The 15,835-nt window shown below is 50.9% G+C and overlaps 1 long non-coding RNA gene across 1 annotated transcript; it reads left to right on the forward strand.

Moving 5' to 3' along the window:
• Positions 1-11,755: 11,755 nt before the first annotated feature.
• On the forward strand, positions 11,756-13,319 carry LOC135453332 (uncharacterized). The gene is made up of 3 exons (XR_010441841.1): positions 11,756-11,875; positions 12,970-13,087; positions 13,211-13,319. It is a non-coding gene; the product is annotated as an uncharacterized LOC135453332 (long non-coding RNA).
• Positions 13,320-15,835: the final 2,516 nt, after the last annotated feature.

Genomic DNA, 15,835 nt, shown 5'->3' on the forward strand with positions numbered 1-15,835 from the left:
AGTTTCCATGACTGGGGAAGTGTGTACCAAGACAGCCCACAGCAAGCCTAATTCTTTCTACTTTGCTCACTGTGTGCTCACTCACACCTCTGCAAAGTCCACCCTGAGAGCTTATGTCAAAATAAAACAAACCCCTACCCAGTGTCCAGATCAGAAACATCCATCATGCTCTCCCAGCTGCCCAGAGGGAAGGTCCCTGTGTTTGCAATTGCAAAAAAACCTGACACACACCACTTAAAACAAAGAACAAAACCAGGCATCCAAAGTTCTCCCAGCAACTCCCCAAAGAAATCATTAAAACAGCTTGTCTGAGAGCACTAAAGCTGATGTGGATATGGGAGAACTGCTAAGCACAAAGGGAATTCTACTCTCCTGCCACCCCAGCTGCTGGGATGTGTCTGGGTTTTCCAACACGGAGGTTCCCAGAGCATGGGGAGGAGCTAACTTCAGGTTTGGCTGGTCGTATCCAGCTCTCAGGAATGGTCTCCAGGCTGGTTTCAGTGATGAGAAGAGACCCCCTCTCTTTTACTCAGCCTAACTGCTGAGCCAAGAAGTTTATTGCAGAGCAGTTCCCTCTTTCCAAGCTTCCAACACCAACTGCCTTGAAAGAATGTGCAGCATGCAGACCCAGGGCTGTCCTCCCCTCCCTCCATCCAGGGGTGACATCCCAGGCCAGCAGAGCTTGGCATGGATTGCCAGGGTGACAACACTGGAGCGAGTACACCATGGCAGTTCAAGCTTTCAGCCAGCAATTGCTGCTGGTACCACAGAGTTTGTGCTCAAGGATTCCCTGGTTGTCCGAGGGATCCTGAAGAAGAGCAGTGAAAGTGCCCAGTGCCCCCTCACAGTCCAGCTGGGGGCAGGAGGCTGGATACCTGCCACATTCACAGCCTTCAGTCCTTCCCTACTTGGAGCACTTTCCTCAGGACTGAGGCTCTCCTTTGACAAGAGGAGGTACAAAGGTGGAGGAAATATGAATCCAGTTCATCTTTTCTTCCTGAAAGCAGCTTCTCTGCCCTCCTCAGTAACTCTTCTCTACCCCTTGCACACCTGGGAGCATCTCCCTGCTCTTTGCTGGCAAACATCAGGCTGGCACCAAGCTGTCCCATCTTTAGCTATAAAATATTTTCCTGACTGCTAAGACACCTATCTCTGCACTAGTTTAGTCATGCTCCCTCACACCTGAAAAGCATGTTTCCTAGATATACCAGGTACGAGGTATTATGCTAAATTGAACTATTCAAAGTGAGAGCATATTCTTATGGCACTGCTGACACAACATTAGTTACAGCGTCTGTGTGTCATTGTGGCAAAACTATAATTACAATTTCTCAGTAAATCCAGGCTTTACACATCCAAGAGTCAAACTCCCACATGTCTTGCTCAACGTCTGGTATGAGCTTTTTGATCTGTTGCCTCTACTTCAATTCTTTGATCCAAAGCTTTGACAAAATGGGACTCTTTTCTTTCAAATAAGGTTTAAAATGGCTAAAAATTGCAACAGAACTAGAGAATAGTACTTTAAATATCATCTAACCCCTAAGCAAAACCACAGATTGAAATCTAGTATTTATCTAAAATCTATCTATCTGTGCATAGCCAGAATCCCAGCTACTAGACCATCTGGACACTAACATGCAGAAATTCCCTCTTCCTATAATTTAAGCCCTACAATATAAGCTCAGACAAGGTGATGCGCTCTCAACAAACCGCTTTAAACATCATCCCGCACCTCAAAACCCTTCTACTCTAAAACGAGAGTTGAAAGTAATTTCGCGTTTTATAGCAGCCCATTCCCTCCAACAATTTGCAGAGTTTTAAAATTGATTTTCCTCTGGGTTTTTAAACGCATTCTTTTCTCCGCGGGGAAGCACCGGGCAAGGCACACCGGGCCCGGGGAGAGCAGCGCGGGCGGGTCCGGCCGGTGCCGCTCGTTACCCGGGGCTCAGGGCACGGCCTGGGCCTGCAGCCACTGTGGGTCCCTCAGGACACCCCGCCAGGCATTTACACCATCACTCCAGCACGGTTTGTGTCACTGACCAGGCACAACGCGGTTTGTGTCGCTGACCAAGCACAGCGCGGGTGAAACAAACGCTGCTGTAGGTTTCACTGCTGAGAGCCCGTGGGTGCGGGAGGAGCAGCCCGGGGGCTGTTAACGTGCGGCGTGTGGGGGACGGGGCAGAGCCAGAGCTGCTGCCAGCGCCCACCCTGGGCACCAACCGCTCCCAGGGCTCCGAGGAACCCGGCCCTGCCCGCCGCTCCCAGGTGCTGAATGCTCGGGGGACTCCCTCATGATTCACACTTGCGCGCCCGTCCGTCCGCCCTCCCGGCCCGGCCTCGGAGCCCGCAGCCCCCTGCTCGGGGGGCCGGTGGGACCCTGCCCGGCTCTGCCTGCGGGCGGTACGCACCGACCGACCCAAATCCGCCCCGACCGAGTGCGCTCCGACCGGCCCGAGAGCGCTCCGACCGGCCCGAGTCCGCCCCGACGCCGCAGGCGTTGCCACGGGAGCAGGGGAGGGCAGAAGGCTCCGGCCCGAGACCGCCGCTCCCCCCGCGCGGGCCGTTGGGCTGGTCCGGAGGCGGCGCGGGGCAGCGCGGGCTCGAGCCGCGGGCCGCACCACGGCCGAGCTGGGGGGGGTGAAGCGCTCTCCTGGGGAAGCGCGGTCTGCACAGCGCGGGGCTGTGCAGAGCTCCTGGTGCCACGGCAGGGACACCGCAAAGTTCCCGGTGCCACTTCAGCTGCCGCCGCACGGACATCGCAGAGCCCCGGAGCAACCTAAGAGTCACCGCTGCGGAATCGCCGCTGGCGTCCCTGAGTTGCCACCACGGGGACACCATGAAGCCGCCGGTGCCACTTCAGGGTCACCGCTGAGTCACCGCACTAGGGCCAAGGCGGAGCTGCCAGCAGAGGGTACGGCTGTGGAGCAGTGCCAGCGAGCCACCCCAACCCGTGCCTGCCAGCCCCAGGGTGCTCGGCATCCCGGCAAGGAGCCACCGAGTGCCGCTGGGGACAGCCCCATTCGCCATGACTGCTGTCCCAGTGCCACCTCCCGCACCAGCTGGCTGCCAACCCAGCAAGGTCCAGCAGATCCTTCCTCTGTCCCATCCCCAGAATGAGTGGAGGCAGGCAGGGTGCTGATGTAGAGCTGCACCTTGGCTAGACTAAATGAACCCTGTGTGCCCATAGAAGTCTTGGGTGGGGATGGGGGACTGCTGGCCCTGGAGAATATGTCATCCCTAGAGAGGGAAAAGTGACACTGAGTCCTGTTGAACAGGCCCTGACAAGCTGGTCCCCCACAGAGGGAATGGTGGGGAAGGGACAAGCAGTGCCAGCCCTGCGGGGGAGTGAGGAGGAACAGGTTTGGATTATTTTGGGGGAGAGGAAGGAGGTGGAAAAGCAGAGAGGAAAAGATTTAAAGAGAAAAAAACCCCCAAGCCATAAGAGATCTACTGTGAAGGAGTACGAAGGGCAGAGGAGGAGGAGGGAAGGATGTAACAGGAGATGAGTGGAGACTCCTGCAGGAGGAGAGCTGTGCCAGGCGGGTGGGCAGGGGCTGCTTTGTAGTTCCTTTGAGACCCCCAATGCCTGCTGGTCCAGTCCAGGCTGACAGTGAATCCTGCTGCTTCCCAGCTGTGCCCCTGGGAGAGGTGCAAGCCTAGAAAGCAGGGCCAGAGGAGCAGGACATCAGAGCTAGCAGGCTGGCCCAAGGGATGCCTGCTGGGCAGAGAATTAGGCAAAGAGGCACAGGATGGGGGGCATGCCATGGGAGGCAGCAGAGGCAGGCCAAGAGCACTGGCTCCTCTCCCTGCCTGGGTACCTGCCAGGGGTAAAGAGCCTGCTAGTCAAGGGGGTGAGGCATTTGTGCCACCCAAAATTTGCACTGTGAAGTTTGGACAGAGAAATGTGGGACAGGCAGAGCCTCAGGCAAGAAGCACAAGCTTCTCCAGATAAGCAAGCTCCCTCACAGCAATGCTCAGCTGCTGCCAGGGTGTGCACAGGACCAGCCCCATGCAGCAAGGAGGTCTCTGGGGGGGGTTTGCTCTCCATGCTGAGCTGCTCCCACCCCACTGAAAGCAGCGGATGCTGGTGGAACTCCCAGGTGTATGTCCTCTGTCATATTGCTGGCCTCATAGCTTTACTTAAGTAAGGAGCGCTGCTGGCTTGCCTCAATTATGTTTGATATAATTACAGCTCTTGCTGGAGTTCCCTGGAGTCACATCCCAGATGGCTTCTCTGATTGAGAGGAAACAATGGTGGAGCCCCGTTGCCCTTTGCATGGAAAAATCTGCATCCATTTTGTGCTGGCTTCACCCCCCTGCAGTGGGCTGGCATTCACAGCAGGTCTTGCCCTTCCTGTGGTCAGCTGGGCTTCATTTTGGACCAGGCTTTCAAAGTTCACCACAAAATACTTCAGCAAGTCAGGAGGTGAAAGCCCCACTGATTTGACTGGCTGGGCCTTCACAAATCCAGCAGGCCAGAACAGAAAGCAGACAGGTGTGTGAGCCACCTGCTCTCCATTCGTGTGCTGCCACCTGACCTGCCTTCAAAAGGCCTTTCTGGTTCTCAGAGCCTTGCTGCAGGATGTCCTGGCACTGTGTCCCGCTTCTATGGGTGCTCCTTTAGCCCAGCAAGACCAGGCAGGGGAATGTGTTCCTTACCCACTTGCAAAGGGCAGGTTCAAAATGGCAGTGGTGATGGCTGGCACAGCTGAGCATCTCTGTGCTTTCACCTCCTCAAATCAGTCTGAGCTGAGATCCAGTCCCTGTCTGGCTCTGCACAAAAGGTTTACTTCTGACAGTTCCTCTTAGTGTTCTTCTTCCATGGGGTCTTTTGAGACCACAGATTCTATGCTGAGTTCCCAAGAAAACAGTTCTCCAAGAAGAGGTTCCTGAGTCCTTGCTGGAACACACTGGTCAGTGACTTAGCAGTATTTTCCTTAGTGCAGGGCTGTTCTGGGATAAGGAATACACTGTTCTCCCTGTCTCCTGTCACAGCACTGGAGTGGAAGCATGAGCCAAGGTTAGCAGAGTCTGGACTCACAGGGAGGGAGAGAGCTCTCACACAGTTGCCAGACATGAGAATCAAACCAGTTTCAGTAGGTGATAGGATGTGAGCTGAAATAAGTGAAACATGCTAGTGGCTCATTCTATGTCTGGGGCTGTTTTCTGGCTGAAGAGCCCAGCTTTTCTTGTACATGGTCTGAGCTGTGGGAGCCCCTTTTTCTGCTCATTTGGCTCTCCTGCATCTATCCAAATCCAATAGCTCAGAAAACCCCATATCACACAAAAACTTGCTTCTACAAACATCCTTCCCTTAGTTATGAGAGGAAGAATAAAATAGCAAAAATCCTGACTTCTGTGGACCTTGGAGATGATGTGCTGGTTGTTTTGTTCCATCACTTGCACCTACCCCCTGCCGTGGGTGGCAGGCCCCATCAGATTTAGCAGTGTTTCCATCCCCACCCCACACACATTTTGCTGAAGGTGTAAATGATCCTTGAAGCACAAGGCCACTAGAGAATAAGGCCCTAGAATTCTCTGTCTCCACACCTACATGTGTTCCCACACACAAGATACAGCATTAATGTGGAGTAAAGCACCACATGTTGACAATGCTAACAAGTACATTTGACAGAAAGTCCTCAAGACACAAACCCCTGAGAAAGTCACAAAGCAGGGAGAGCCAGGACAAGGTCTGGCTTCTTGTTGCCTCAGCACTTCTCCTGAAGGGGCAGGTTGATTCTGAGGAGGTGTTATCGAGCCAGATTCTCTTTATATTCCTGCTGCTTTCAACAGCTCTCTTGACACAAGGCTGTTACCTTGAATTCAGTCAGGCTGGGACCAGGGAACAGTTTGTAGCTGCAAGTTCTGTACTTTCCAGCCAGTTTTTGCTTCAGAAAGCGAACAAGACTTTGGCTCTGATAGTGACATTCTTCTTAGCTAAGTTTATCCTTCACCTCCACCACTGTGCCACAGTACATCATCTCCTCACTGTGTGTTCTCTCACATTGGGGATCACACCATTAACCCAGCCAGAAGGCTTCCCCAGGGAACTTGCAGGCAGAGGTTACTGCCCCAGGAAAGACACACAAAAAGCATGGAGATGTCCAGAAGGAGGAAGATGACAGTGAAGATCACCAGGGCCAAGCCTGAGCAGGCAGGGAGCAGTGGGGATGGAGAAAATAAACAAGCCTCAGTGATGAGATCTCAGCAGTGGTGAGCAGAGGAGCTTGCAGGAGCCATTTTCCCAAAATTGGCTCAGCTGATTTGGCCAGAAGTGCCTCAAATGCAATGCTCTTGTTCTCCATGGGGCTGCTGACAGAAAGAGCTTGCCGGCAGGAAGCTCCCAGTAAGCTGGGAGATTTTTCCAAGAAGAGCCCATATGTACTTTATGGGCACCTTGATTCCAGAGAGGATTAGTGGCAGAGGTGCTCCCAAGTATCCTCTGGCTCCCAAACCCCCTGGAGCTTGACCCTTACATTCCTCAGAAGTCTCACAGACCAATGGCCAGATTTCATGCAGATGTCATCTGTCAGAACACACTCAGGAGGTTTGGAGCTCTGTAGCTCCACAGCAAATATGGTGCAGCTACTTCCCCGTTACTTGCTTTCTTTATAGAAAGGAAAATTTCCCTGAAGCTTCCAGAGGAACTTCAAGCTTTTCATGAGAGACAGAGCATCTTGGCTTCAAGAGAACTTGCTGGGGGCTGTGGAGAGTTCTGGTTCAAGTCTGTGGTCTGAACCAGACCTGTCAGGCTCAATGTTAAATCTCCTCTCAGCAGGTAAATGTTGAAATGATCTGGCTTTGAGCAAAAATTCCAGCCTTTGCTGACAAACAGCAACAGACTCCTGTGAAAAGCCTTTCTTTCAACCAACTGGCATCTGATCAAGGAATCCCCAACCTGTTCAGATTTTTTCCACTAGGAAGCATGTGCCAAAAGCTGGAATAGATCATCATGAGAACACTGCTGTTTTACATGCTCTACAGAACAGGGTCTGAGCCAGCAGGCTGAACAGAGCAGCAAAACCAGTGCATGTCTTTGCACCAAGAGAGGACAACCTAACATTTTTTGATTTAAACTGGCTTCAAAAGAGAATTTCTTGAACTTGTTCATCAGCTGATTTATTGCACCAGGTGCCAGCGTGACTCCTGTCATCATTGACACAGTGCTGTCAGTAGTTGAGCATTCATACAATTTGTCTGGCTGGTCCATCTACCTTGAAGTACCTCTCACTTGGCAGGGAATATTCTCCATAAATAGCTCTTTTAAATACAAGAAACAATTTTAAACCGTTGGTGAAAAACAAACAAAAAACCAGAAACAAACTCCCTCCAAATAAACAAACAAACCAACAAACAAACAAACAAAACCCCCCTAAAACCAGAACAAAAACCCCAAGAGAGTTTGTTGCTATTTTCCATCATATTTTTATATTCAACTGGTAATTGTAGAAATGTAAATATGAATGCAGATATGAAACCCAGAGGAGGATGGGAGCAGAGTTTGGATGTGACCTTTCGTTGCCTCTCAGCCTGCCTGCCCCACACCCGGTGTAAAGGGAATTACTGCTGTGTCCAGTAGACAGAGACCAGGTGACATTTCTGGGGATATCAGTGGGAAGGAGATTCCTGAAGCTTAAGGCTGAGCTTCTTCTGCACAAAGAAATTGTCACCTGCTTAGTGAGTGCCAATCTTTTGCCTCGTTCCAGGGAGCAGAGCTCAGAGAAGGCAAAATGTGAAGAAAGCTGCGGGTGTGGCATTGCTGTGAGGAACTGGGCAACCAAGTGAGAGGAATTATAGCTTCCAAATGTGTACCGACATCCTGCTAATTCCCAGATCTCCCCCTACTCCCTCCTCTGCTGACGTTCCAGTCCCCACTTCAATACCTGCCAGGTCCTTTTAGAGAGCTGACATTTCCATTCCTGACATTTTCTGCAGCTCCATCTGGGAATTAATGTCCGGATATTAGCAGCGATGGGGCCGTTTATCATAATTAGTCTCATGAAGCTACTAAGCATCCAACTATTTTTCATCAGCACCGAGGAAATAAACTGCAGGATCCAGTAGACGAGACGGACGATTTATTTATTGATTGATTTATTTTGGTCTGTCAGGATGCAGCTTTAAAGTTTGTTGAGATGAGCAATGCTCCTCGGAGGCAGTGACGACAGTGGGGCTGGCTCACCTTGGGTGTGCAAGCTGCAGAGAATAGGTCCCCAAACCCCCTGAGACAGTGAGGAGGCATTTGTTATCCTATTATTATCCTGTTATCCTAGGCTCTAGCCTCCTGCACTTATAAAATGACAAGTTGTGACAGGTTGAACCTTGTCTGGACAAGCTCAGGAAGAGCCAGCTGCTAGCCCCATGATGGCATTATGAACGAAAGCCATCTCCAGGCATGGATTTTCTTCTCTGTCAGGAACAAAGCCAGGGTGCTGTGTACCCTAGAGGAGGTGGCACAGGGGCCAGCAGCTCCAGGACTCTCATTTGGCTGGGTATGCATGGCTGTGCTTGGACCTTAATGCTAACCAGAGGATGCTGCAGGCAGCACGTGTCTGTCACCTTCCAGAGGTGCCTGGGAGCAGACGAAGCTGTTTTCTCACTTGTCGTCCCAATTGGAGCAGGGTGAAGTACAAGCTTGTTGTTTTCCTTCCCCAAGGATTGGGACTGAAGGGCATGGAAGCAAAGTGCCACACACATGAGATCTCACACTGTATTCACTACAAGCAGGGGAAGGTTCTTTGGAAGGGTTCTGTGGGTTGGATCTTCTCTCTGCCAGAGAAGGTGGCTAATGCTTGCTGTGATCTCAATCCTAATTTTTGGGGGCCAGTGCAATAGACTGTCCATCTTTCTACGAGTTTGGCTCCAGCTCCCTGCTCTCCAGGCACAGCTGGTGCCTGAGCTGCTGAAACCTAACAAGGGTTGTTATCCATCCTGATGGCTACTACTCAGGGCAAGGAGCCTGTATTGATTTCAGGAGCTCTTCTACCATTTTGCAGGCTCCAGTGACCTCCTGACATGTTCTGCGTGGGAGGAGATGGGAGATCCCCGGCAGGGTCATCTGCCCTGCACCACTCTGCTCCGCATGGGTCGTGGCCCAAAGGCCTAAGGATGAGGAGTGCAATGCTGTGTGGAGCATGAAGGGCTTCTGAATTCACTGCTGCTCTTCTCTCTATCCCCATAAAACCCCACAAAGCCTTGCTACATCCCACACACCTCAGTGCTCACCTGCAGCAAGCCCACCTCCTCCCTGCAGGCTGATTATCAAGAGCTTTCCATCCTGAGGTTTGCTATGCAAACATCAAACATTTGTGTTTAAATATTACACTCTTCTGCTGATGTGAAGCTAGTAATTACAGCCAGATGGGACCTGGCTCACAGGCAGACACAGGGCCCACACGCTGCTCAGTGGTGGCTTTTTTTTTTTTTTTTGCAAAACCATGTGGCCGACCACCGGCAGAAATATCAAAAAAGCTGAATGCAATTAAAAACAATGGGGAAAAAAAAAAAGGCTTTCTAAATATATCATGCAATGTATTCCAGGTGAGCACTAAATGTTCTGGCTGCAGTGCCTGGCAGCCCTAGCACCATTCATGGGACATGATCCAAGGCGGTGTGCTGCAGCCATACCTCCCTCCAGGCACAGCCTGGTGATGACATGCACTGATTTGGTGTCAGCACCTCCTGCAGCACCAGCAGGGTCTGATCCTGCAAGGCCTCCCTCAGCTGAGGAACAGCTCTTTTTGCACAAGGGCCTGATTCAGCCCATGCTCTGGTCCATCAAGGTGGCCCCTTGTCATGGTTTGACCAGGAAGAAGTTGGGAATTCTGGGAAGCTGTGGTCAAACCAATGAAGGTTTTGGGTTTCATACTGACACCTGGTGTAGCCAGTGGGGTTTGGACACACCTCCGAGAATACACAGGGGTTAAAAGCAGGGCACTGCCCTGGCACTTCCTCTTTTGGACATCGTCGGGCGAGGAGTCCAGATCTCTCTCCCCCGCCCGGCCCGCTGCTGCTGGGCGGGGGAGGGGCCAGCCACGCGGTAGGCCTGGGGCCTGGACAGAGGGGGCTTCGGGGGGGCTTCGAGGATGGAAGGGTGGAAGGTCCCAGAGAGTCAGCCCTCGGGCAGCCAGCCCCCCCCTCCCCCCAGGAGAGCAGCCAGCCAGGAGGAGAAGGGGGGAGAGAGAGCCCGGCCGGCCGCAGCAGCAGCACGTGTGGGAGTATTATCTCGTCCCAGGACAGACAGAGACTGAAAACTTTTAACCCTTTCTTGCATGACTGGGGCCTTACAAAAATGCTAATCCTCCTCGAAGCTGAATAAGAAGGGAGATGAGAGATGAGATGACTTGGCCCGGAGATTGTGGAGATGATTGGATGGGGAGAGATGATTTGGAGTGGCCTTTTGGCTGGACTTTTTCTTGTAGCCATGGACTCAGTTGTTCCTGTGACACAGACTGCATTTAGGGGGAGGCAGTGCCTCAAAAACCAGGAGGGTTCATTTGTGGGGACCCCCCGGCCCCAGGGGGTTGGAAAAATATGGGGGGGACAGTTGTCCCAAAAGCAGAGACTGTGCCTTTTTGGAGTGAGACAAGGCATCCTTGAAAGACCACCCTAAAAGCAGCTCTGGCCATGTCTCGGTGGTGAGAGCACTGAGCATGGAAGGAACATGTCACAAGCGGCAAAAGGACTTTTTTTCCCCCCCGGGCGGTGCCGAAGTGACAAGGAAACATCCGGGATTTCAGTGTGTTTCCAGGAGAAGCCTATGGAACAAGAAGGACTCCTTTCCTCTTCATGAACTGATGTTTGAGTATACTAAAGTGTCGTGCCGGGCTGGGCAGTTGTTTTGAGAGAATGTATTGGATTGGGAAAGTCAGGGAGTGGGGAGGAGGAAAAGTGGTTTTGTAAGGTTTTCAATTTTTTTTTCTTTTCCTTATAGTCTTTCCCTATTTTTCCTGTAGTTTTAGGTAATAAAATGTTATTTATGTTTAAGTTGGAGCCTGTTTTGCTTATTCCTGGTCACATCTCACAGCAGACACCAGGGTGAGGTATTTTCATGGGGGCACTGGCTCTGTGCCAGGCTCAAACCCTGACACCCCTACAAGGGTGCCCCAATCCCAGGGCCACCACGCTGCTGGTGTGAGCTTACAGCTGCTGCTGCCTCCTCAGCAGCTGAGTGGAGGGATCACCTGCACTGCACAAGCTGCACACATTTCTGCCTTCCACAAGCAGCCCAGGGTAGCAAATACTTCATTGTCTACCACCTCCAGGATTTCAGATCTGCTTCTACTCAAGGCAAAACGAAAGCATTGCAGTGAGCGGTGGACTTTTTTGCCCTGGATCATAGCCCACAGTCCATATTCACATTCCACATCTGATTGCGTTTTTAATAGATAATCCTCTCCCTATGGCCTCTCCACATCAACCAAAAGGTGAGCAGGAACATACCAGTTTAAGCAAAATGATCCCATTGCTTGTCCTACCCACCACCTGTGTTGTATATACACACCACCCAGTGCCCAGGAAACAATCCCCTCCTTGCCCCACACACCTGATTGAGTTCCAGCAGTAACAGTGGTGCAGGTAACAGCCACCACTGTTGCCTGAAAGAAGGGCTAGAGTTAGCTCATCATACACAGTTTAAGTAGCTCCAGAAACCACTGCAGGTGATGCCATTAAAAGCTATAAAGGCTGCAGCCCTTCCTCTGCAAACCAATCCATCCTTGTGGCTCACCCTCCTTTTCACTCTCAGGATGCTTCCAAGCCAAGCAGGGCAAAGCCAGAGCCCAGTTTCCTGTCCAACCAGCCAGGGATGTTTAATTCCTCAGGACAGCTGCTGGGATATCTCCTCCATGCTGTAACAGTCAGCATGACACAGGTACCTGCTCACCCATCCATCTGCAAATGGTGTCCCACAGCCAGCCTGCCAGACAGCAGCCAGCAGCTCTGGTTTCCAGGAGAAAAAAAAAGAAAAAGCAGCAAACAGGAAAAAAAGAAAAAAAAAATCATTGCTTTGTGGGAAACCACAGAGCCATAGCAAACACGTGCTGTCATTTGAGACAAGCACCGAGCCCTGAGAGGTTTCCCTGTTGAGGAAATCAGGATCAGCCTTGGTGGGAGGCAGAGAACCTCACGTGTCTGCCACCTCTCTGGGGTCTGCTTCTCCCTTCTTCTGTGCTCTACAGGTTTCTAGCTTCCCAAATCTTCCTCAAGGACCACGAATGGAGCTTTCCAAGGAAGCTTGTTTATGATGTCATGTACCCCGGGAGAGTGTTATCTGCTGGGAAGGGAAGGGAAGGGAAAGAGAAAAGGAGGGAAAAGAAAGGAAAAGGAAGGATTCAATGCTTCTCTCTTTCTACACCCAGGAAGCAGAGCTTTGGCATACCATTACCAACCCTTGTTTCTGCAGTAACCTTATCCAGCTCTGCATGGGTCTGTGCAAGCTCTGTTGTACTACTGTTGCCTTCATGAATAATGAATCCCCCTCCACCTTCCCTCTCCTCTTCCCTGTTGGATCTCATTTCATTTTGTATGAAATGGAATGTTTGCTGCCTCCCTGTTTTGGTCTGAACGTTCTGATTCCCAGCTCCAGTTCCCCCATTTCCCAGGATGTAACCCCTGGCTGGAGAGGGCAGATCCTGTACTGGGGTCAGCTTTGGCTCCTGGCTTGCCTTCTGCTAGGAAACAGTTGATCCCTGATATTCCTAGAAACCTGTAACTTCTCCTTCCCTTCTGGAACATTCCATTTCAAAGACTAAAAGTAAAATTCCAGGAAAAATATTCTGATTCTAAAAAGTCATGTCTCTATGCCTAAAAGAATTACATCTACAATTATACATGGGTTTGGGGACACAGAACATTGGGGGTCACTTCTACAGTGTAGTCTGGATAATTTAATTTCCTTTGTTCTTGGAAATACCTAGCTTTATTAAGCTTTATCTGGTAAAGACCAGTGTTTTTATTCTCCTTCAGGTGTCTCAGGCTCAGCAGTGAGGTGGTCCCGGTTTTAGCAGGGAATGTGCTGTGGCATTTAACAGCTTCATGGGTGCCCCTTGCCTCAGGTCCTGCTGCAGTATCACCACGATCCAAGGTGAGGACTTGGTTTAGTTAAAATAAAACTGTTTTGAGTGGTTTGTAGCATTTTTAGGTTTGTAGACATGAAGGTCTGCCAAAGTTGTGTGCTGATCCCAGTTTCCCAATCTTTCTCCTTTAGTCTTGTCATTCCAGATTACAAGAAGCACCAGGTTCTCATGCCCTTCTCTGTGGCTGTGCCTTTCCACTGTGTCTTCTGCCGCCCTCACCAGCCCAGTTTTTCATCTCTGCCACACTCACTTGGTGTTGCTGCCCCTGCAGATCCACCCACTTTGGGGGTTTCCACAAGGAGAGCCTGTGCTTAAAAAAAGAACTGTGAGGATCTCAAAATTGAAGGCAAGGATGTCAAAACACCTGCAACCAGGAGAGTGGAGTGCAATTGAGGTGAAAGTGTAATACTTACAAAGGGAAGGGAAGAAAACAGGGTCCTCAGTGAGAAGCCCCACTGCCAGAGGCCTTTGGAAAGACACCAAATCAGTTGCCTGGAAACTAATGCTGCCCCTCATTATTGTCAGCCACAGGAAAAACCCACAAGTGCCATAATTCAGGCCACCACTGCTGTCTTTTTCTCTTGGCTGAATGGAAGAAGCAAAGAGAAGAGGCTTTTCATGCTCTGTTGGTAGCAGGGTGTCCCCTTGCCCTCTGCTCAAGGGGTTGCAGGCTCTGTGCTTTTGCATCTGGATGGTCACTTCCCATGGCAAACTTTGTGTCCTGAAATTTAGAGGCTAAATCATCCTTCTACAGCTTTTTCAAAATGAAGTAACAGTTGAAGTTGGCAGAAGCCTCTGGAGACCTCATCCGACCACCTGGCTCAAAGCAGAGACAGATAAGCAGGTTGATTTGTACCACATCTCATCAGGTTTTGAGTATCTCCAAGGATGGAGACCTCTCAGCCTCCCTGGGCAGGCAGTTCCAGTGTTGGATTATTCTTCTGGTGAAGTTTTTTGTTTAAAGTTTAACTCAAACACTCTTTGACAGAAAGGACTGTATAAGTGACTGTTATAGAAAAATACATGCATTTACACATGAAATTGTCCAACACAATCTGGTTGCAGCAAGTTCAGTGTTCATTTCACAGCTGAGATATTTTGCAGAGGACCCATGTCCATCCCACACACAGGACAGACTTTTCACTGTTAGCAAAAAGTCTCACAAGGCTTTTCCACAGTGTTGTTCAGTGCATGAAGCCTGAGGCAGGATTTACTGCACATTATTCAATCTCTGCTAGGGAGGTAGGATTATTAGTCTCCTAAAAAGCTTTTCAATTGAGTTCACTGAAATAGCTGAATGTTTCAAAACTGGTAATGATTTTAGCTTTGGAAGTTCCCTACCAGAGGATGGGTCTACACTATGGCTGGGGACAAAGCATGAGCCCAGAAGGGCTAAAGGGATGGAGTGCTGCATGGACACACCAACAGGTAGGACATTACAGAGCACTTGAAAGGTGTGGCAACTTCCCTTCAGGTCAAGAGGCTTTAATAAAGCCAGTGTCCCATGGCAGACCAAGCTGCTGCACGAGGAGCAGCTCAGTGCCTGGGGGACCATGGCAGGGCCTGTGCTTGCCCTGTACCCAGCACTGCTGTGGCAGGGCCTGTGCCCAGCACTGCTGTGGCAGGGCCTGTGCTTGCCCTGTACCCAGCACTGCTCTGGCAGGGCCTGTGCTTGCCCTGTACCCAGCATTGTATTTCCCACAGCCCACAGGGAAAGAAGCCTTGGGCTGCAGGAAAGAGGGAATGGGTCAATTCAAATTAAAAGAGGCTGAGATTGTCCAAACCTGGGTCTACGCAAGTCTGGCTCATCCTAGCCTAAGCACTTTGCATTTGAGGGAGGCAAGCTGAGAATAAAGAAAGCACCTTGAGAGTCAAGCTTGGGCAGACAGGTAGCACAAAGCATCTGCCATGGGTCCTGCTGGCCCAGGACTGGAGACCTGTAGCCTTTCACACAGGTGGTGGCTAATCCTTCTTCCACAGCTGTTTCTATAATCCATGGTGGCACTAACCCGCTTGTCTATAGTCCAAGGAACCTTTTGTCTGCAAACCAGAGACCACTGCAGGGACCCCTTTTCCTGATTGCCCCTAGGAGGGAGATTTGGCTTTTGTTTGGGTGAATGCTTTGCTGATTCAGCATGGGAGAGGGGAACAGGACACACGTTTCAGGAATTAAATCCATTGCAGGAACTGAAAAGATCCTAGTCCCCCAAAAGCTGATCCACAATGTCAGGCGGGGGGGGGGAAAGGAAGGAAGGTGGACAAAAAAGATTTTGCAAGGAGCAGACCAAAGGCAGGTCTGAGTTTCACTGTCTGTGGAGGAGAGCAGGGCCACCCCCCTACCTCCCTCTATTTCCCAGCCCTTCCCTCTTACAAGCTGCAAGTCCCTGGGAGGCCCCTAATCTGCCTTGCCGTACAAAAGCCCCAGTCTGCTGGCTTTCCTTTTCTTTTTGCCTATTTAGAGCTGAAGTGGGGATCAGTTTCCAGGCAAGAAGGCGAGGAGGGGGAAGGAGCAGCGTGCAAAGGGTCTCTCTGCAAGAGAGATCCTGTGGAGGGCGAGAGCTCAGGTGGTTTCAGGTGGGCAGGACACACAGGGACAAGGGGTGTCTGGGGTTGTCAGGATCCTTGCTTTCTAATCACTGAGGTTTTCTGGTGTGCTTGGATATCACTAGCAAACCGATGGAGAAGATAACTCCTTCCATCTTTTGTTTTATTTGTGAAACAGGATCTCCACTCCCTTGATCATATTCAGAGAATTT

The sequence above is a fragment of the Zonotrichia leucophrys genome, chromosome 12, assembly GCF_028769735.1.
Source record: "Zonotrichia leucophrys gambelii isolate GWCS_2022_RI chromosome 12, RI_Zleu_2.0, whole genome shotgun sequence".
NCBI lineage: Eukaryota > Metazoa > Chordata > Aves > Passeriformes > Passerellidae > Zonotrichia > Zonotrichia leucophrys.